The sequence below is a fragment of the Dermacentor albipictus genome, unplaced genomic scaffold (assembly GCF_038994185.2).
Source record: "Dermacentor albipictus isolate Rhodes 1998 colony unplaced genomic scaffold, USDA_Dalb.pri_finalv2 scaffold_40, whole genome shotgun sequence".
Classification (NCBI taxonomy): Eukaryota; Metazoa; Arthropoda; class Arachnida; order Ixodida; family Ixodidae; genus Dermacentor; species Dermacentor albipictus.
Genome location: NW_027225594.1, coordinates 702,833 through 725,177, shown reverse-complemented (window position 1 = coordinate 725,177; position 22,345 = coordinate 702,833). Strand labels below are relative to the sequence as shown.

The window sequence follows — 22,345 nt, the reverse complement described above, 5'->3', positions numbered from 1 at the left end:
GCATGCGGTAGACAAGTCATTTTCGACCCAACTACGCTCGCCCTCAAACTACCACGAGCAGAGCAATTTAGTATTGTTCCCATTCAATAGCTGTGCCTATACCATCGCCGAACCCCTTTGCTCGGCGAGGGTGCAGCTGTGGTAAAGGCTATTGAATGACAACAACAATTTCCTGGCAAAGTGTGGGAACTGTGATGACATTTCGTCTGGGTGTTGGCTTTAAGCATTCTCTTGTCTCCCCTTAGTACCATACTGTCTCTCCTCTGCGCTGTTGCATGTGAGTACAAAAAAGGAAGTGCTGCACCTTCTGCACTACTTTTGCGGTGGGTGGGGGTGGGCAGAAGGGGGCTAACGCGTAATTAGTCTTCCAGAGGGCATTGTGTCGATGGCCAGGGTGTTTCAGTGGGCATTGTGACGGCTAAAGAGGTCCAAAGAGTATTGTAGCGATGCCCACGAAGTTCTCGCTAAAAGGACTCGCACACGCCTTCCCCGCGTCCCTCTCATGTTCATTATGCACGCTCTCAAACCACCCACCGACGCGGCTGGCAAGCCAGTGACAGCAGCAGCAGCAGAATTGGAAAAAGTGAGGGAGGAGGCATAGAAAGCTTCGCTTTAAAATCTGGCAGAGCGCCCCTGTGCACGCTGTAACCTGCAATCCAGAGCTCTGGTGTTTTGACAAAATTCAATTTCATTCTGCAAAGTATTTCTTTCCCGTATTCAGCATGTGCACCTGTCCTACCCGTCTCGCGAGGGGAGACGGGCGAGTCTCGCGCAGGTCTACATATGCCAAGACATCGCGAACGTATTTGGCAGGTGGGCAGTAGCGCGCACACTTGAAAAATGCCTCACCACTGTTCCGTGAACAAAGATGGGTCTGCAAATGCCCCGCCAATTTCTGGAATCTCGTTATTTCTACAATGATTGGCTTGTTATCCTATTCATGCATGCAATAATACTGTCTCCAATTTGGGAGGGGAAATATTTCAGTAAATACCGTTGTTAGTCGGTGTTGTAAATACTTTATGCATCGCAAGTTGTACGTTGGTTCTCTATACTTTCTTAGATTATTCTCCCTTTATTTTTGAGCACTCCGTTCAGGCAGTTGTTTGTAAGCCAGTAGAACGTTCCTTTACTATACAACTACAAACTTAATAGTTTCTTTTTGTACAGCCAGCTTCGTAAATTGACGCAGACGCGAAGCCATGAGCGTTTTGCACGGCTCTTTCTGCAGATGCTGCTTGAGCAAAGCATTGCGGTGGGTGAGAAGGCTCAAGTTTGCCAACGAACCTACCTTGTTTATAAACTTGAGAGAAGCAGAACGAATTGGGGTTATTGATTCGGCGAAAGAAGGTCAGGTGGGGTCAAAGCTTCTGGAATCGGCGTATCTTTTGTCCGCGTATGGTTCGTCGCACCCTTTTCTGCCTGTTTTGTCATGCTTGAAAGAAACCTAGACGACCGCACTGCTTTAGAGCAATTGTGGCGCGTCCAGCTGCATGCTGTCACGTGGCCTATTCATTTTGCTAGATTCCTGGCGTCACAAAAGCAAGAGCTGCACTAGTTCTGCCTTGCTGAAAACATTTTGAACATTTTTCTTTTGGTTAAGTATTCAATACTAGAAAAAGTAGGTGCGCGCTTTTGGATTCCGCGGAATTTGTGCGTGACGACATTTAGGAACTGTGTGCCACCTAGAACACTGTGACATAATAGATAGTAGTGCTTCAGCAACAGGTTTTTCCCAGGACATATTTAAAATGGCTTATCAAAACAGATAGTGAAACGGAGGGGGACTATCTTCAGGAGTTTTGTCGGCTTTGAAAGCCCGACATGTCTCGGGGGGGAAGGGCTTGGGGTAAGGCAGGGCCCATTTCTGGATCCGCCACTGGTTTTTAGTGCCGTGGGACACGCCGTCTCTTCGTGCAATTGTATGTTTGTGAATGTGATAAAAACAAACAAAAGCACCCTTGCACCCACCCCCAGTATTCTTAGTCAGTGCACCCTTTCGGTGGGTAAAGGGTGTTATGGCATCTAGAACTGCCCTATGCTTCGCAAAAAGTCATGATGATGGGATGTTTCTTGAATGAAAACACCCTTCAAGGGTGTTATGATTCGCAATTATCACCATCAAGGGTGTAAATTATTTTACTGTGTAGTTTTAGGCCTCTCTACAGCCACATCACATCAGCCATTAGTTCATTCAGTACTCGTCACCACTGCCTTGGCGCTCTTTGGCCACACTTGGCCCTTGCGCCAATAAACACTACATATCATCATCATCATCAGATGTGTTTACATTATCCATCTACTGTCATCATCGCAAGACACAGAGAATAGCTACACAGGCAAAAAAAAAGATTTTGTAAGTGTATTTTTATACGAACTACATATTACTACGACATAGCCTTCCTAACAAATCCTGATTTGACTTCTTTACTCTTTCTGCAGATTTAATACTGGTTTCACTAAACGAGAGTACACAAATTCAGCAGACAGCATTTCGAGCACTACCTAGACTTTGACATTTATTGAAGCAATATCTTATTTCGTGTATACTCTAATGGTCTTCTATCGCTATTTGTGCGCAAACGAGCTACGTTGTGTTGTACGTTTATTAAAGAAAAAATTTTACTTTTGTCGACTGTATTTCTTTTCCAGCAGCATCTTTGTGAATTACCGAAAGTTAGCTACCACAATTCTCTTTTTAATTTCTTATGCGTTGTATGTTTAAGAAGTAACAGTGCTTAATGCTCACAATTTATATAGTTATCACTCGTTAGCTGTTGCACACATTGTTTTCACAACACCACTTGACAAAGGGACCTTCCACAAGTTATTTTTCAAGTTCTTGAGTCCACCCGCCGTTGTTGCTCAGTGGCTATGGTGTTAAACTGCTGAGCACGAGGTCGCGGGATCGAATCCCGGCCATGGCGGCCGCATTCCGATGGGGGCGAAAACGCCCGTGTATTTAGATTTAGGTGCACGTTAAAGAACCCCAGGTGGTCGAAATTTCTGAAGTCCTCCACTACGGCGTGCCTCATAATGAAAAAGTGGTTTTCGCACGTAAAACCCCATAGTTTAATTTAATTTGTGTTCTTGAGTCCCAGAAGTGTAACATTTTTATGCATTCTATTCAGCTGGAGTCCAAATAAGCGGTTCTGTTTTGTTTTGTATTCAATATCTGTTACACCGGATGGTTCTCATTTCTGCAGCACACATTACCACCATAACACACAATGTATGGCCTGAAGGACGGCTTTCCAGATTTTCAAGATTGACTGGGAGTATGTAAAACTGGGTGCATGTAAAACGCTCAGACCATAGGGAACTTGAGGGAAACTGGAAAAACATGAACGCGATAGCCACAAAAAAAAAAGATCGCATAGTTCACGCTGGCCGCGTGTCACCTTTCTTTGACGGAGGACCAGTCATTGCTGCATAAGTTTGACCTTGGAGAGGCAAACTCAATATCTTCCCGAAGGAATAGCAATACCTGGCGAACCTATTTGCACACCGACTTTAGAAGCCGCTTCTTTGAGATTTCACTTTACAGCAAAATGATATACCTTTCTTTTACGATGCATCACGTCGTGGAACGGGCGCTAGATGTTGTGCTTTTTTTTTATTCTGCATATGATATGTCATATGGAGCCACTTCGTTTTGCTACAAGTCCGGGAATCTCATATCTTCGAGCTTTCGCCATCGTCATCGTGGTCGTCTCGTGAAAATGCTTGTGCAGTGAAAGACGACAGCCGCGGTATAGGAAGCCAGTAAAACCTCTTGATAGAGCAAAAAAAAAGACAGCCAATGAAACTCGAACGGTAAAATGTATTTCAGTAATTGGCTATTACGGTTCCACTTTAATCGGTGTTCACGGAATATCAAATCATTTCCAATATTATGTTCATAAATGCAAACTAAGAATCTAAGAGACGCATATATGTTTGTAGTGAAAATACTCCTACGCAGTTGGAGTATACGAAGGGGAAATACCCTGCCTTAATCCCTGTATCCCAGGCACAAACACTGTTGGTTCAGAAGTGACTTGATCCATGGATTTACCATTCACGTGCGAATTTCCTATGTAAGCAACCCAAGGCATTGCGGAGCAAAAGCTAGAAAGTAAATAAACACAACAACACCAAAATGAAATGACATCGCACAAGTATTCGGTTGAAGGAGACCGAAAGACCTATATAAATGTAAGGAGGCTAGCAGAAGCCATTCCGGTTTACTACCCTAAACGGAGGCCCTTATAGACCTTTTCATTGAGCGAAGAGGAAAGGGTGCATGGCGAGCCTTTCCTCCACTCTGACTTGTGCGATCCGGCGCGGCGCTGCTTGAAAATATTGCTGTCGCGTGCTACAGAACGATTTCGAGATGCTTTAGATCGTACTTTGCGAAATTTACGCAATGTCAGTTCATATAAGATCGCCAGGGAAGCCTTTCGGTGCATCGGAAACTACAGTACGCGGAAATCTCTCTCGGGGGCGCAAGGATGCGACCCGAATTACCAGCCGCGGTGTGTGTATGTGTTGTAAACTATTTTGCGTATATCGGTTTTAATTTCAACGAAGAGAACCGGTGTGTCTCAGCATGAAATGGTAAATCTGCTCACTATCTGATCACTTGTCGTAGCCGACGCCCGCAAGGAGAGTGCCAATCTCGGTATCAAGCGACATGCACGCTCCAAGCTGTTGCCGGACATCCGAACTTATTTTTTAAAAATTCTCTTTCTGTGAATTTTAAATCGCGCGAAGCGCAGCAAGTGCTTGTCTTTGTGCGTCCTTCAAGCTTACCTCCGCTCATCTTTGCCGACTTACCTTCGCTCACCCTTGCCACTCGCTCAGCGATATAAAAAGTCGGATTGCGGTTGCTCATTTGCTTCGGTTGTCGTTCCAAGTACGAAGATGGGAAAGATAAGACAGAGAAGCTCGATCAGGCGTGCAACGAACGGAAGACGTAGCAAAGGTAAACCAAGCTTTATAGACGACGGCCGCTGAACGAGGAATCACATGTGTTCCGCGGCTGTGCGGTGTTCCAACACCGGGAATTCCAGTTCTGCAAAGATGTTCTGCTTTAATAATCACAGCTGGTAAGCACGAGTATTTCACTTTATTTTTTGAGCGCATATTCATATGGCGCGAGTAAACCAGTTCTGTGCAAGCCTCAGTGAACTGAGAGCTTGCACAGAAGAGTGCATTCAGTGTGCATTAAGTGTGCACTCAGTGCAAGCGTGCATTCAAGCGTGTACAAGCGTGCATTCAGTACAAGCCTCAGTGAACTGAAGCTTGCACTGAATGCCGTGGGAAAACGCATGATTGCACACGATACCCGTGGGAAAACGATCCGCCACGTGTTTTTTTTTTCATATTTCGCGGGATTTCTTTGAAATCCGGAAAAAAAGGACTACGTGAGACGTATCGTAAAGGAAACAACTAGATTGTTGGTTTCGGAAGGTGCTCTACAAATTTGCCTCTCTTTGCCGGCTGCGATGCATCGTGGTGACTCCGACGTCCGAGTTGTGTTCTTGCTGTTACGAAGTGTGTTCTCAACATATAAATCGTCATCTATATGCACGATGCGTCGCCGCTTTGCTCGTCGCCAAATGTGTTCGTTTTACGCAGAGTGCGTGTGGTCATAAGTGTGCGTAAGTGTTGCCGATCTCGTTTTCTTATGTAGTACCCCGACAAGGAAAGCCACCATCACACCGGCCTCCTCTGCTTCGTACATGTATTGTTTGTTTCAAAAGCTGTTACTGCGCTTGTGAAGATGCTTCTGTCGGCGAGGGGAACTTAAGGAACGTCTTAAATGTTACATACTTCGAAACATGCAGCTCTGTCGTGAAATGTGGACACTGAAATGAAATGTGGACGCTAATGTCGTGAATCCAAATTTCGGGCATGTGGACATTTGAAATTAAATACACGCATTGCGGTGTACATATTCAGAAGGAGGTGCGATAGCACATCGCGGAAAATGGAACTCCTCTTAGAAATGAAGCGTACATAAATACAAAAAATGGCAACAAAATAGCATTAAATTAGTTCTTACAATGAAAAAACTACAAATACGCACGGATAATATACACCATCAGAATATAAACACAGTGACTAATGCAACGGCGCACACAAACACGCCACAGTATACTATAGCTTTGCGACTATGGCATCGCTAGGGGTTGCGGATTTGTTAAGGTTGGTTGGCAACCGCATTTCGTCAGGAGCGAAATAGAAAACGCAGTTCCACTTAGATTTTAGAACAAGTTAAAAAATACCACAGTGTCAAAATTAATCGGCAGGCCGCCAGAAAATCATGCCTTTTAATCCGATTATGGTTATCACACGTACAACCGGGTAATCCAAATCAAATTTATTACTTCTACCACGATGTGATGTGTCATGTCAAGCAATGACAATGCTGTATACCCTCTGCGGTTAGGAAACATGGCACACAACAATGCCTCAAGCAAACCCCTCTCACTGTGCATTCTGTACGCACACAAAAAGCAGTGGTGCACTCAACGTAACGTTAAATATCAACTCAGCCCTGTCGTGTTGGACTGACTGTTGATGAAATTAAGCATTCTCCGTCAACATCACCGCTAACTATTCGTCAATCAAGGTAACCAAAACAGAAAGCTTCGCTTACACCGATACCCCCAGTGCGTGGGATATGCATAATTTTATTTTCCTCAGTAGAATTGTTTTCCTTTTCTCTCAGCATTTTTTCGGCAGTCTCTGTGACGCGTCTTCAGTGCAGCTCGACAGCCAAGTCTAATGCGCCCTGGGCTCCTACGTACTTTATTGGGCTGTTTCTACACGTTCTCTGTAGCGCACTTAAGAGCGGTGGCAGAAACCGAATCAAACCATGACGGGACGGACCAGCGCTTCTAGCAGTGCGTCCTACCTGCTTTGTGGCGCCTTGACTTCTCAGATGTAAGTGGCGAAAAGTGTTTCGTCTCGCAAGCAAACCATCACACCAGGAAAGTCGGCGAAAAAAACAAAGCATCCAGTAATTTCGCATGCAGCCTGGGTACCCAGCGTGGCAATCAGATGTATTACCGCAACGTTAACAAAACTGCCAACTTGCAATAGCTCTGTGCTTGTCATAAAAAATACACAGTGCAAACTGCTCCGATTTCTCCCACTTGATTTTTGCATATTTCGCCATTCCTAGAAGCGAATTCTAGTGCTCTTTACGTAAGTCGAACTCTAACCTTTATTGTAACGCACTTAGCGCAAACAGGCGCTACATATTTCATTAAACAACTGAGCCCTCCCCTTGGTACAGCCAATGAATACCATCAGGATGAACTACTGTACGTCTGTTCTCCATCAATTTGAGCAAAACCCCGTCCATACAGAATAATGTATTTCGTGTAGACGACGCTTGCAGCATCAATGTCGCATGTGGGTGTATTTTACTGGCGAGGGCGAAAATGGTTTTAAACGTAAAACTTAGCCACGTCTTATACGACGCCGTATTTCACGCTGACAACATTTAGGTTTAGATTAGCAATTTGCCTAGGGATCTGGTCAAAGCAGTCTCCCGAAGAAGCGTCAAGAACGAACTGCTCTGAACGAAAAAGCAAACGTTGCGACGAAGGACACAAACGCTTGTTTTCAAACGAAAAATGCGGGTGACCTAATTGAATAACACTAAGCGGAACTTACTGTACGGAGAAGAGTTGCGCTTGTCTGATTTGGGTCGTCAAGGATTTTGTTAATTTCTGTAATGCAGTTTCGATTTTTGACATCTATGTAAATGTCAAGTGCTGCAACGGATTCGAATTTCCACCAATCACTTAGTCAATAGGTAGTGGAGCTTCATTGCATCATTCCGCCCTGGTTGCGATAAGCACGCGTTGTCATAGTATGTGTTCGTGGGCGCGCCATACGGATTGCGTTGTTATTTTCCTTGGCAAGTACGCTTCAACGCTATGGGAGCACAAGTGGCAGGGGTCACTGCAGTGACGAACAACTCCGTGTAAGCGGGCTGCAACGAAACAGGCCTGCTGCACCACAGCATAGACGGTGACGCGAGGCTAACTTATATTTAATATTGATTATTTGCGAAGTATCTGAAGTCGAAACATGGAAAAAATCAAGGAGAAACCTCACACTTGTTTCGAGAAAGACAATGCCGAATACGCCTAACGTACCTCTATAAAATGTTGGAGACAGTGTCGGACGTACCTTTAGCCACAGCTTTTCTTTAACGGGGAAAACGCGTATACGCTCCCTGCCACTACTTATTAGGTCATCAGACTGGCTCGATGTAAAGCCAGTTATTGCTAGTTTTACGATTTACGATAGCTTTACTATATACTGACAAGTGCATACCCGTCTAGGAACCCAGCCACGTGGCATAAAGCCTGCGTTCGCTATACTCCTAGCCACATTCTCCTGTAAATGCTAATTCAGAAAAAATGATGAAACAAACACCTGGTCTATACCTAATCAACGTGATTCAGCTGTTCAGGCTGTTTCCAACCGACCGCCGCATGGCACGCAAATAATCGAGCAATTCAGAAAATGAGAAACAATAATTTTTATCAGGAATTTGAGCAGTACAGGCATATCTTCAAAGGCAGCTGCTTTGAAGTTCAGCGCACGTTGTCACAGGCTATGTAATGGCAGCGGTCTGTGCGGCCTGTCGTGAGCGGCACAGTGCTGACTGATCCAGCGGTGATTCCAGGCCTAGGCGAGGACGATGCTACCCACACCGAGGCATCAGCACGAAGGTCTCGGTTCTGAAGAGGCATTCCCGCAGGTGAACCTGAAGTTCTGCAAGTTTTCCGACGAACGGGCAGCCCAAGCCGGCATGGAAACAGCGCACCGGAAGTTTCAGAAGATGCGGCACTGGGAAGTGCAGAACCACGAGGTCGGCCTCCACAAAGGGTTCACTGTCCAGGGGACAAGAGCCGTCACGGGGCCTGCCTTCGAAACTGTCGCCCTCCTGCCGAGCCGCATTTGTCCCACAATCGGAAATGTCGTCAAGGCACCAGTCACACAAGGTGTGACCGCAGGGAAGCAGCACAGTATCGGCCGCAACCGCCGTGCATCTCACGCAGACGCGCACCCAGGACAACGGCTTCACGAAGGTGATGGGACGCTCGTTCACAAATGGGCAGTTGAACCCTTCCAGGGTGTAAGTGGCATCCGGGCGATCCCCGGAAAACCCGGATGGCTGCAACGGAGAGCCAGGTTGCCCGTCTCCGTAGTTTGAGCCGTAGCTCTCTCGAGCGGTCGTCCGATTGCTCCTTCGGCGATGGAAAGCTTCTGCGTTCATCTCTGGTAGTTGTCGGTGTCTGGGCGCCTGCCTGGTGGTGGCCGAGTTTGAACAGCACGCCTTTTACGATACTGTTGCTTGCAAGACGATCAGGGAATGATGGGCGTCTCACGGGCTTCGTCTGCGGCCACGCGCAGGTCGTCAAGGTTGTTGGCTGCGAGGAAGTGCGTGACCTCACGAAGGTCCGACTCAGGCGCACTGAGAGCTGAGAAGAATGCTGCCGAGATGGACACTGTGCCTTTTATAGCCTGCCGGGTGCGGCTACCATTCGTGGTCGTGATTGGTTGAGAATTATTGGAGGGGAGGTTAAAGAATTCTCCAATCTCAGGACGTCTTTGTGGCAAGAGTGGCAGACATGCCGGCAGCAGAGAGAGAGAGAGCGACTTCCACTCTCAAGGTCAAAGGAGGGGTGCTTTTTCCAGAGTAGGCAAAATGGAATTTATTCATTCAACTGTCATCGCAGGTACACAAAGACGAAACAGAGACGCTCCCAGTTCACGACGATATTCCAACTCGCTCAATTCTCGGTACTTGGGAAAAAAGGAATACAAGCTATAGTAAGTGGCCAGCCCGCGTCCGCATTCCTTTCTTCACACTGCTCCCAGCTGACAATAGAATAAGTCGTTGACAGCCTTGCAGCTACGCTGCTTCGAGCTAATGTCTTTAAAAGCATGGCTGCACATATTTTAGCTTGTTGCTGTGGCACCATTTGGTGTAAGTGCTGACAAGCGTTTAAAGGCGGAAGGCATGTACGAACAGAAGGACTAACGAATTCTTTAATTTATATAAGCGAAAAGAGTATGGCGCACCTATTTGAAATTGCCTTCATGTATGTATGTATGTATGTATGTATGTATGTATGTATGTATGTATGTATGTATGTATGTATGTATGTATGTATGTATGTATGTATGTATGTATGTATGTATGTATGTATGTATGTATGTATGTATGTATGTATGTATGTATGTATGTATGTATGTATGTATGTATGTATGTATGTATGTATGTATGTATGTATGTATGTATGTATGTATGTATGTATGTATGTATGTATGTATGTATGTATGTATGTATGTATGTATGTATGTATGTATGTATGTATGTATGTATGTATGTATGTATGTATGTATGTATGTATGTATGTATGTATGTATGTATGTATGTATGTATGTATGTATGTATGTATGTATGTATGTATGTATGTAACCCTGTTAAGGTGCCGATAATCCACGCAAAAGCGCCATGAGCCATCCTTCTTTTTTACCAGCACAACCGGTGACGCCCATGGACTACATGACGGTTCGATAATGTTCTTGGCAAGCATTTTGCGAACTTCGGTGTGAATCACTTGACGCTCAGCCGGTGATACTCGATACGGGCGGCGATGAATAGGAGGGGCATCTCCGGTATTAATGCGATGTTTAACAGCTGTTGTTTGGGCCAAAGGACGATCATTAAAGTCAAAAATATCTTGGTAGGAAATCAGAACGCAGTAGAGCGCACGAGCGTGCTCGGACGGCACGTCGGGTGCAATCATTTTCTGTAAGTTGGCGATGGTACAAGTTGCCGACGATGGTAGAGGAGGATCGGTTGAATTGTCGTCTACTGAAATCGATGCTACAGATATATATATATATATATATATATATATATATATATATATATATATATATATATATATATATATATATATATATATATATATATATATATATATATATATATAAAGGAACCTAAGTTGTATAGGTTCCGGGCATAGGTAGCTGAACAAATGAAGTGGCACACTTACGAAAATCGAAAATTATGTTTGTGATGTCTTAACGTTAGAATAAATGTGGCCTCGTTGATTCTGACGAAGGCCATGCCACTTTCGAAAAGTTAGTACATATAGAAATCTACATATATATATATATATATATATATATATATATATATATATATATATATATATATATATATATATATATATATATATATATATATATATATATATATATATATATATATATATATATATATATATATACACACAGCAGTGGTGCGCGAAAGCTAACGTTTGATATCAACGCGCTAAGCGTTGGAGAAGTTAGGGTTTCGCTGCCTACATCCTCGCTAATTATCGTCAATCAAAACAACCGGTGCAGAAAGCGTCACTTACATCGATTCGGACAGTGCGTGGGAACTGCGTAACTTTTCATCAGAAAAAAAATTGAACTTCCGTATTTACTCCGATTTTTTTTCTTCTTTTGGACGCCCTCCAGGCTCGAAATTCATCCCTTGAGATTTGAAAGGACAAACGCGGACTTCGAATGGACCTCCATTTGATGCAGCTGTATGAATGTTTACGTGTTTAGATCAAAGTACTGTGGCCCCTTTGACTGGGGTGTTGTTCTCATTCGGTATCTTGGCCTTCATTAGACCTGTACCGTGCACACCCCTCTATTCTGCAACGGTTTGACATTCCTAAAAGCTGATGAATGACATGGCACAATTCGTCTCTGTCGCCTAGTGTGGGGATTACAAAGACGGCGCCGAATAAAACACACGAAAGAAGGGAAACACGAGACAACACGTAGGCGCTGCTGCTGTGCAGACAAATTCGTGATTGACATTGAGGGTGCCACGAAGCCATTTATTGCTTTAAAACATCTAGAATAAAAGGTCGTCTTGTTGGGCGAGTTGGTCACAATTACTTTTTGGGTACTAGGCGCGAAGACACACAAGAAAAAAGGAAGGAGAGGGGAGAGAGCGCCTGTCCCGTCTCCTTCCTTGTTTCCGGTGTGTGTTCGCGCCAGTACCCAAGAAGGAGCTAGAATATTTCAGAACTTCATTGAAAAGGTTGCTTTCTTTGCCTCTTTTTTCAACTTGCCCACTGGCGCTCTCTGGGCTACCACGTCGGATTATGGCCCAGAGCATTGCATACATGACAGAGCGAGGCAGGGAGGTAAGGCGATGCTTGAAACTACTTTGGACCTCACCGCGTCGAATTTGCACAATGGCCTCTGGAACTCCCTAGTCGTAAAAACATCTGCCTCTTTACAGCTGTTATTATCCGTGACCCCTCCAGAATCATTCCAGAAACTGCAGCGCTTACACACGCACAAAAGTGCGTGTCCAGAGGGGACGTTGATAGACCTTTAGAGACGATGGGGGAGAAGTCGCCTTTGTCATGCAAGGGGGTTGTAGGGGGGGATAGGGAAAAGCAGACGTGAGAATGCAAGGAAACGCTACTACGACGACACGAGAGGGGTTCCGGGAAAACTGGATTAACTTCAGTTCAAGGTGGGCCCGGTACGTTTCTGCTATTTCTCAAAAATAAGCACCATGCAAGTATTTCAAGCGGACAAATTGCGCAGGGTGTGAAAAAGCAGAGCTGCAATGTTAAAGCGCACTCCAGGGTCAAGGCGAAACTACGGGAGTGGTCGCACATCAAATCAACACTTTTTTGCCTGCAGCAGTTGCTTTGCGACTATGGCATTGCTCGAAAGAATCTCGCGTGTATTCCCGAGATTTTTTCACACTCGGAAAAACACTTTTATGTAGCAGGTGCTGAGCAACAGAAGGCTGCATCGGGAGTTCTTTATGTTGCTCTACAATTTTGTAATTGCCACTTTTTATCTAGTTATAATGTTCGAGAAGTTTATTAGGTTAATTAAGCAGAATGATCTAATTTGGCGTGATGTGAACAATTATCTGAGTATCTCCAAGAGACGGAAAATAGCATTTCATTTCATTATTATTTTGCAGAAAAAATAGATATTTCTGGTAGGGATACCTGGGCAAAAAAGCTGTTCTTTGACAGCTTGACTGGGCTCGGGCAACCTGAAAACTTTTAGCAGTGGCCACATTCCGGAGATGAAACAGATTTTTTTCACGATCGAGATGCCCAAAGTGAGGTGGGGGTGCTTAGATTCGAAAAATCTAGAATAACCCCCCCTCCCTCTTTTCGCTGCAACATCACGACGAGATGGGCTCGAGAAATAACATTTTATTGTACAAACATTCGGAAGAAAAATCGGTGTAGACAATGAATCCACCGCTTGTGTAGGATGCTCAGTCTCTATCACTGCCACTCGAGTTCATCGCACAGTTTGAACCGCTGCTCTCGGTATACCACAGCAGGTCGTCTTCCGTTCCGTCGAAGTTGTTTGGGATCGAGCACTTCTTAAATGATTTGACCACAACGTCCACTTGGACCCTCTTCCACGCGTCCGAAATCCACGTTGCGATGGTTGATGGGAACGCTTTCTGCAGCTTTCCCGTCGGCGTCTTCTTCCGGTCAGGATTTCGCACCCACTCTTCGTGCTCCTGTCGGAGATTGGCTTTGAAGGGCTTGTTGACTGAAACGTCGAGAGGTTGCAGAACTGGCGTCATGCCACCCGGAATCACAACCACGTCGCTATCGATGTTAGGAAGCTTTGTCTTTACCTCCGGAGTCAGATGGCCGCGAAGCGCGTCCAACAGAAGCATCGACCGCGTGCCTGCAGGTCCGCCGAGCAATGATTCTAGAGTAAGCAAGCGCGTTTGGCGGCCTTGGCTACGCGGTCTTCCTAACAAATAGGGGGGTGCTTAGATTCGCAAGCAAACTTTTTTCCTAACTTTTTCCCGCAAATAAAGGGGGGGGGGGGTGCTTAGAATCGGGGGTAGGGTTAGAATCGCGAAAATACGGTATGTCTCAGCTTGCAGGTATGTTTCTTTGTTTTTGTTGTTGTTGTTGTTGTTTTGACGCCTTCTTCTCTGTCCTAGTCTAACCACTGTTTCCCATCCCCACTGTAGGGTAGCGAACCGGAGACTGATATCTTGTTAACCTCCCTGCCTCTCCTCTTCATTTCTTTCTTTCCCAATGTTTGGTGACAATAGAGGCTTCGTGATCATAAGCAGTAAAAAAGTAATAATAAGGAAAGTGGCCCTAACCGTCCGGTTCATCCCCGCCTTAGTTATAGGCTCTTGCTGGTATGAGGAACGAGCGAAATAATAAATGTATAGATTCGTTTACATTATCCATCTACTGTCATCATCGCAAGACACAGAGAATGGCTACACAGACAAACAAAAAGATTTTGAAAGTGTATTTTTATACGAACTATTTATTACTACGACATAGCCTTCCTAACGAATCCTGATTTGACTTGTTTACTCTTTCTGCAGATTTAATACAGGTTTCACCAAACGGGAGTACTGAAATTCAGCAGACAGCATTTCTAGCACTACCTAGACTTTCACATTTATTGAAGCAATATCTTATTTCGTGTATACTCTAATGGTCTTCTATCGCTATTTGTGTGCAAACGAGCTACGTTGTGTTGTACGTTTATTAAAGAAAAAATTTTACTTTTGTCGACTGTATTTTTTTCTAGCAGCATCTTTGTGAATTACCGAAAGTTAGCTACCACAATTCTCTTTTTAATTTCTTGTGCGTTGTATGTTTAAGAAGTAACAGTGCTTAATGCTCACAATTTATATAGTTATCATTCGTTAGCTGTTGCACGCATTGTTTTCACAACACCACTTAACAAAGGGACCTTCCACAAGTTATTTTTCAAGTTCTTGAGTCCAGCCGCCGTTGTTGCTCAGTGGCTATGGTGTTAAACTGCTGAGCACGAGGTCGCGGGATCGAATCCCGGCCACGGCGGCCGCATTTCGATGGGAGCGAAAGGCGAAAGCATCCGCGTACTTAGATTTAGGTGCACGTTAAAAAACCCCAGGTGGTCGAAATTTCTGGAGTGCTCCACGGCGTGCCTCATAACTACGGCGTGCCTCATAATGAGAAAGTGGATTTCGCACGTAAAACCCCATAGTTTAATTTAATTTGTGCTCTTGAGTCCCAGAAGTGTAACATATTTATGGATTCTATTCAGCTGGTGACCAAATAAGTGGTTCTATTTTGTTTTGTATTCAATATCTGTTACACCTGATTGTTCTCATTTCTCCAGAACACCTATTACCACCATAACACAGAATGTATGGCCTGAAGGACGGCTTTCCAGATTTTCAAGATCGACTGGGAGTATGTAAAACTGGGTGTATGTAAAACGCTCAGTCTATAGGTAACAGGAGGGAAACTGGAAAAACATGAACGCGATTGCTAAAAAAAAAGATCGCATAGTTCACGTTGGCCATGTGTCTCCTTTCTTTCAGGGGGGACCAGTCATTGCTACATAGGTCTGACCTTGGAGAAGCAAACTCAATATCTTTCCGAAGCAATAGCAATACCTGGCGAACCTATCTGCACACCTACTTTAGAAGACGCTTCTTCGAGATTTCACTTTAAAGCACAATGATATACCTTTTTTCTACGATGCACCACGTCGTGGAACGGGCGCTAGATGTTGTGCTTTTGTTTTTATTCTGCATGTGATATGATATGGAGCCGCTTCGTTGTGCTACAAGTTTACCTTCATGCTTCCGGAATGTCATATCTTCGAGCTTTCGCCATCGTCATCGTGGTCGTCTCGTGAAAATGCTTGTGCAGCGAAAGACGACAGCCGCGATATAGGAATCCAGTAAAACCTCTTGATAGAGCAAGAAAAAGACAGCCACTGAAACTCGAACGGTAATATACGTTTCAGTAAATGGCAATTACGGCTCGACTGTTATCTGTGTTTGCGGAAAATCAAATTATTTCCAATATTATGTTCATAAATACAAACTAAACACCTAAAGGATGCATATATGTTTGCAGCGAAAATTCTCCTATGCCGTTGGAATGTATGTAGGGGAAATACCCTGCCTCAATCCCTGCGTCCCAGCTACCAACATTATTGGTTCAGAAGTGACTTTCTCCATGCATTTACCATCCACGTGCGAATTTCTTATGTAAGCAACCAAAGCCATTGCGGAGCAAAAGCTTGAAAGTAAATGACCACAACACCCAAATGAAATGAGATCGCACAAGTACTCGGTTGAAGGAGATGGGAAGACCTATATAAATGAAAGGAGGCTAGCAGAAGCCATTCCGGTTTACTACCCTAAACGGAGGCCCCTATAGACCTTTTCATTGAGCGAGGAGGAAAGGGTGCGTGGCGAGCCTTTCCTCCACTCTGACTTGCGTGATCCGGTGCGGCGCTGCTTGAAAGTATTGCTGTCGCGTGCTGCGGAATGATTTCGAGATGCTTTAGATCGTACTTTGTGAAATTTACGCAATGTCCATTCATATAAGATCGCCAGCGAAGCCTTTCGGTGCATAGGAAACTACAGTACGCGAAAATCTCTGTCGGGGGCGCAAAGATGTGATCCGAATTATCAGCCGTGGTGTGTGCAGGTGTTGCAAACTATTTTGCGTATATCGGTTTTAATTTCAACGAAGGGAACCGGTGTGTCTCAGCATGAATTGGTGAATCTGCTCACCATCCAGCCATCTTCGTCTAATGCTTGGTTGACCTTTCCTGCGTCTTCCGTTCGTTGCACGCCTGATCGGGCTCCTCTGTCTTATCTTTCCCATCTTCATACTTGGGACGACAACCGAAGCGGATGACCAAGCGCGATCCGAATATTTATTTCGCCGAGCGAGTGGCAAGGGTGGGCGGAGGTAAGCTCGACGGTCGCACGAAGACAACCGCTTCGCGCGATTTAAAATTCGCAAAAAGAGAAATAAAAAAATACGTTTGGATGTCCGGCTGCAACTTGGAGCGCGCATGCTACTTCAAACCGAATTTAGCACTCTCCTTCCGGGGGTCGGCTACGATAAGCCATCATGATGGCTTGTCGTAGCCGCTAGCTTCTAGCTTATCGTAGCCGCAGCTTCTAGCTCTTCCATAGAGAATGGAGCGTCCATACTTGCATCTCGTGGGCCGGGGATGTTGCCTAGAGCCAGGTCAGGGACTAAAACTGTGCCGCCGGCGACGTTCGCACAAAATTCCTCTGCGACGTCTATCTCACAGCGGTTTTGATAGAGAGCAAGGGCGTTGAATGGGTGTCATTGCTGGGGACTTGAGCAAAGACCCCGTAGGGTACGCCATACACAGGACAATGGCTTGCGGGGGTCTAGTGAGTTGCAAAAACACTTCCATCTTTGATTCGCTAGTTTATCCATACGGCGTTTGAACTTCTTTTGCATGCGCCGAGCTTCTCTGAGGTCAAGAATTGACTTCGTGCGCCTGTACCTCCTTTCAGCTCGGCGAAGTAGTGCACGAAGCCTTTCCAATTCAATGTCATTCTCTGTACGCTTTGATGGATGTGTGAAGCAGCGTGTACAATCTTGCATAGCGTCCGCAATTATGTCTTCTAAGCTGCGTGCAATATTTGTCTTGCATGTGTCTTCTACGCGATCTTGAAAGACTGACGGAAACCCGACATTTCTGCGAGGGACTACGTACAGTAGCTGCCTTGACTTGACTTTGGTGTCACGTTGCCTGACTTTGAGCGTGCAGTGGTTCACTGATATTGAAACCCATGGAAGTGATCATATCCCGACCTATGTGAGAATTGATGGACTAGACGCCACATTACCGGTTGTTTCTCGCCAAATCTGAGCGAAAAAGCAAACGTTGCGGCGAAGGACACAAACGCTTGTTTCCGAACGAAAAGTGCGGGCAACTTAATTGAATAACACTGAGCGGAACTTACCGTATCGAGAAGAGTTGCGCTTGTTTGCTGTGGGTCGTTAGGGATTTTGTTAATTTCTGTAATGCAGTTTCGATTTTAGACATTTTTGTACATGTCAAATGCTGCAACGGATTCGAATTTCCACCAATCACTTAGTCAATAGGTAGCGGAACTTCATTGCATCATTCCGCTCTAGTTGCGATAAGCACGCGTTGTCATAGCATGTGTTCGGGGATGCGCCATATGGATTGCGTTGTTATTTTCCTTGGCAAGTACGCTTCAACGCCATGGGAGCACACGTGGCAGGGGTCACTGCAGTGACGAACACCTCCGTGTAAGCGAGCTGCAACGAAACAGGCCTGCTGCACCACAGTAGAGTCGGTGACGCGAGGCTAACTTATATTTAATATTGATTATTTGCGAAGTATCTGAAGTCGAAACATGGAAAAGATCAAGGAGAGACTTCGCACTTGCGACAATGCCGAATACATCTAACGTACCTCTAAAATGTTGGAGACAGTGTCGGACGTACCTTTAGCCACAGCTTTTCTTTAATGGATAAAACGCGTATACGCTCCCTGCCACTACTTAATAGGTCATCAGAATGGCTCGATGTAAAGCCAGTTATTGCTAGTTTTACGATATACGATAGTTTTACTATATACTGACAAGTGCATACCCGTCTATGAACCCAGCGACGTGGCATAAAGCCTGCGTTCGCTAATCTCCTAGCCACATTCTTTTGTAAATGCTAATTCAGAAAAAATAATGAAAGACACACCTCGTCTATACCTAATGAACGTGATGCAGCTGTTCAGGCCGTTTCCAGCCGACCGCCGCATGGCACGCAAATATTCGACCAATTTGGAAAATGAGAAACAATAATATTTATTACGAGTTTTAGCAGTACAGGCATATCATCAAAGGCAGCTGCTTTGAAGTTCAGCGCACGTTGTCACAGGCTATGTAATGGCAGCGGTCTGTGCGGCCTGTCGTGAGCGGCAGAGTGCTGACTGATCCAGCGGTGATTCCAGGCCTAGGCGAGGACGATGCTACCCACACTGAGGCATCAGCACGAAGGTCTCGGTTCTGAAGAGGCATTCCCGCAGGTGAACCTGAAGTTCTGCAAGTTTTCCGACGAACGGGCAGCCCAAGCCGGCATGGAAACAGCGCACCGGAAGTTTCAGAAGATGCGGCACTGGGAAGTGCAGAACCACGAGGTCGGCCTCCACAAAGGGTTCACTGTCCAGGGGACACGAGCCATCACGGGGCCTGTCTTCGAAACTGTCGCCCTCCTGCCGATCCGCATTTGTCCCACAATCGGAAATGTCGTCAAGGCACCAGTCACACAAGGTGTGACCGCAGGGAAGCAGCACAGTATCGGCCGCAACCGCCGTGCATCTCACGCACACGCGCACCCAGGACAACGGCTTCACGAAGGTGATGGGACGCTCGTTCACGAATGGGCAGTTGAACCCTTCCAGGGTGTAAGTAGTATCGGGGCGATCCCCGGAAGACCCGGATGGCTGCAACGGAGAGCCAGGTTGCCCGTCTCCGTAGTCTGAGCCGTAGCTCTCTCGAGCGGTCGTCCGATTGCTCGTTCGGCGATGGAAAGCTTCTGCGTCCATCTCTGGTAGTTGCCGGTGTCTGGGCGCCTGCCTGGTGGTGGCCGAGTTTGAACAGCACGCCTTTCACGATGCTGATGCTTGCAAGACGATCAGGGAATGATGGGTGTCTCACGGGCTTCGTCTGCGGCCAGGCGCAGGTCGGCAAGGTTGTTTGCGGCGAGGAAGTGCGTGACCTCACGAAGGTCCGACTCGGACGCGCTGAGAGCTGAGAAGAATGCTGCCGAGATGGACACTCTGCCTTTTATAGCCTGCCGGGTGCGGCTACCATTCGTGGTCGTGATTGGTTGAGAATTGTTGGAGGGGAAGTTAAAGAATTCTCCAATCTCAGGACGTCTTTGTGGCAAGAGTGACAGACATGCCGGCAGTAGAGAGAGAGAGAGCGACTTCCACTCTCTAGGTCAAAGGAGGGGTGCATTTTTTCAGAATAGGCAAAATGGAATTTATTCATCAACTGTCATCGCAGGTACACGAAGACGAAACAGAGACGCTCCCAGTTCACGACGATATTCCAACTCGCTCAATTCTCGGTACTTGGGAAAAAAGGAATACAAGATATAGTAAGTGGCCAGCCCGCGTCCGCATTCCTTTCTTCACACTGCTCCCAGCTGACAATAGAATAAGTCGTTGACAGCCTTGCAGCTACGCTGCTTCGAGCTAATGTCTTTAAAAGGATGGCTGCACATATTTTAGCTTGTTGCTGTGGCACCATTTGGCGTAAGTGCTGACAAGCGTTCAAAGGTGGAAGGCATGTACGAACAGAAGGACTAACGAATTATTTAATATATATAAGCGAAACGAGCATGGGGCACCTATTATGTGTGTGTGCGTGTGTGTGTGTGTGTGTGTGTGTGTGTGTGTGTGTGTGTGTGTGTGTGTGTGTGTGTGTGTGTGTGTGTGTGTGTGTGTGTGTGTGTGTGTGTGTGTGTGTGTGTGTGTGTGTGTGTGTGTGTGTGTGTGTGTGTGTGTGTGTGTGTGTGTGTGTGTGTGTGTGTGTGTGTGTGTGTGTGTGTGTGTGTGTGTGTGTGTGTGTGTGTGTGTGTGTGTGTGTGTGTGTGTGTGTGTGTGTGTGTGTGTGTGTGTGTGTGTGTGTGTGTGTGTGTGTGTGTGTGTGTGTGTGTGTGTGTGTGTGTGTGTGTGTGTGTGTGTGTGTGTGTGTGTGTGTGTGTGTGTGTGTGTGTGTGTGTGTGTGTGTGTGTGTGTGTGTGTGTGTGTGTGTGTGTGTGTGTGTGTGTGTGTGTGTGTGTGTGTGTGTGTGTGTGTGTGTGTGTGTGTGTGTGTGTGTGTGTGTGTGTGTGTGTGTGTGTGTGTGTGTGTGTGTGTGTGTGTGTGTGTGTGTGTGTGTGTGTGTGTGTGTGTGTGTGTGTGTGTGTGTGTGTGTGTGTGTGTGTGTGTGTGTGTGTGTGTGTGTGTGTGTGTGTGTGTGTGTGTGTGTGTGTGTGTGTGTGTGTGTGTGTGTGTGTGTGTGTGTGTGTGTGTGTGTGTGTGTGTGTGTGTGTGTGTGTGTGTGTGTGTGTGTGTGTGTGTGTGTGTGTGTGTGTGTGTGTGTGTAGCTGCAGTAGCTCAATGTGATACCAAACATCAATATCCTTTGGTAGCAAGCAATAACACTGTCTTGTTTCTGGAACGCAAATGTGAAAAAATGCAGTGCAAATATTGTAATATATGCTTCACGAAAAATACTTCGCGGGCGGTTCATTCTATTACATTTATATTATTATTGGGTACCACATGAAAACCCTCAATTGACGAGGTGGATTTGGGAAGTTCTAATATTTATATTCGTGTATTTATGCATTTATTTAGTTATGCGTGCGCTGTTATTATTTGCTGGGCTTGCAGGATATCTTGATCGTAAAAGCGATCGCTGTAGCGTGGCAGCAGTACCTTGTTCCCATACCAATTGTGTAAAGGATTTTCCTGGGAGACTCTCTCGCGCATGCGCAGTGGCACTCTCTGAAGCATGGCAGAAAAAAAAGGAAATCTCCAACCTGAACACCCTTCATGTCCGCTTGTTCGTCGAACTCTGTTTGGCCTACCACGGCTTTTCGTGTTGACGCGCGAGAAACTGGCCATGGCTATTGCTGTCAGCAAGTAAATCCAGAAATGAAACTAGATAAGGACAAGTAATAAGTCATACTGAATTACACGAAGCAATGGCTTACGGCTGTCACCCAGCATTACACACCTTTCCCAACCCGCGACTCCTCGTAATAACAATTAGGTACAGTGTCATAACTGGCTAAATATTCCATCGCGTATCAGTTTAAAAAATCAATTCATAATTATGCACGGAGGCATCTTTGCAGCACGATCTAAAATATTGACAATACCATCGTCAGGTCGAGTTCGCTGGTTCTCTTCCCATCAAAAGCAACGCTCAGTTTGTTTCCATCGATATTTCCCAGTGAATCCGGGGAATAGCAGAAACATTAACGTTATTAACCCAACTGTATAGATTTTAATTAAATCGATTCATTACGTCACTTCTTTTCGTTACCTTAACTTTTCTTGGCTGCTATGGTTGTGCGCCTGGTTTTATTGAGGGGCGAGGACGCTTGCCTCTGATGGTCTCGTGCTAATGACTGTCGTGTAACAAAAAGTATGAAATGTATATCCTGTGGATCTCATGTAACCAAATATTTATAGCAGATGCTTGTGGCACCTTTTCAAGGTTGACGCGTCCTATTTGAGAACATTCATTTCTGCCGCTTCAAGTACGTACGTCATATCCGGTGTGAGACAGCGCTGTTCTTCAATTTCTCGCATATTACTGAAGGACGTGGGAATTTCTTTTTATTGAAATGAATATTAGGAGAGGTTGGCGCCTTTATGGTGGCACCGGCTACTCCTTGTCACTTGGCAAAGCAAACAAATTTGTGTA

At 45.6% G+C, this 22,345-nt stretch overlaps 1 protein-coding gene across 3 annotated transcripts in view; it reads left to right on the top strand.

Moving 5' to 3' along the window:
- Positions 1-22,345, top strand: part of LOC139052848 (hemicentin-2-like) — a 363,460-nt gene that overhangs the window by 119,374 nt on the left and 221,741 nt on the right. The window lies entirely within an intron of this gene.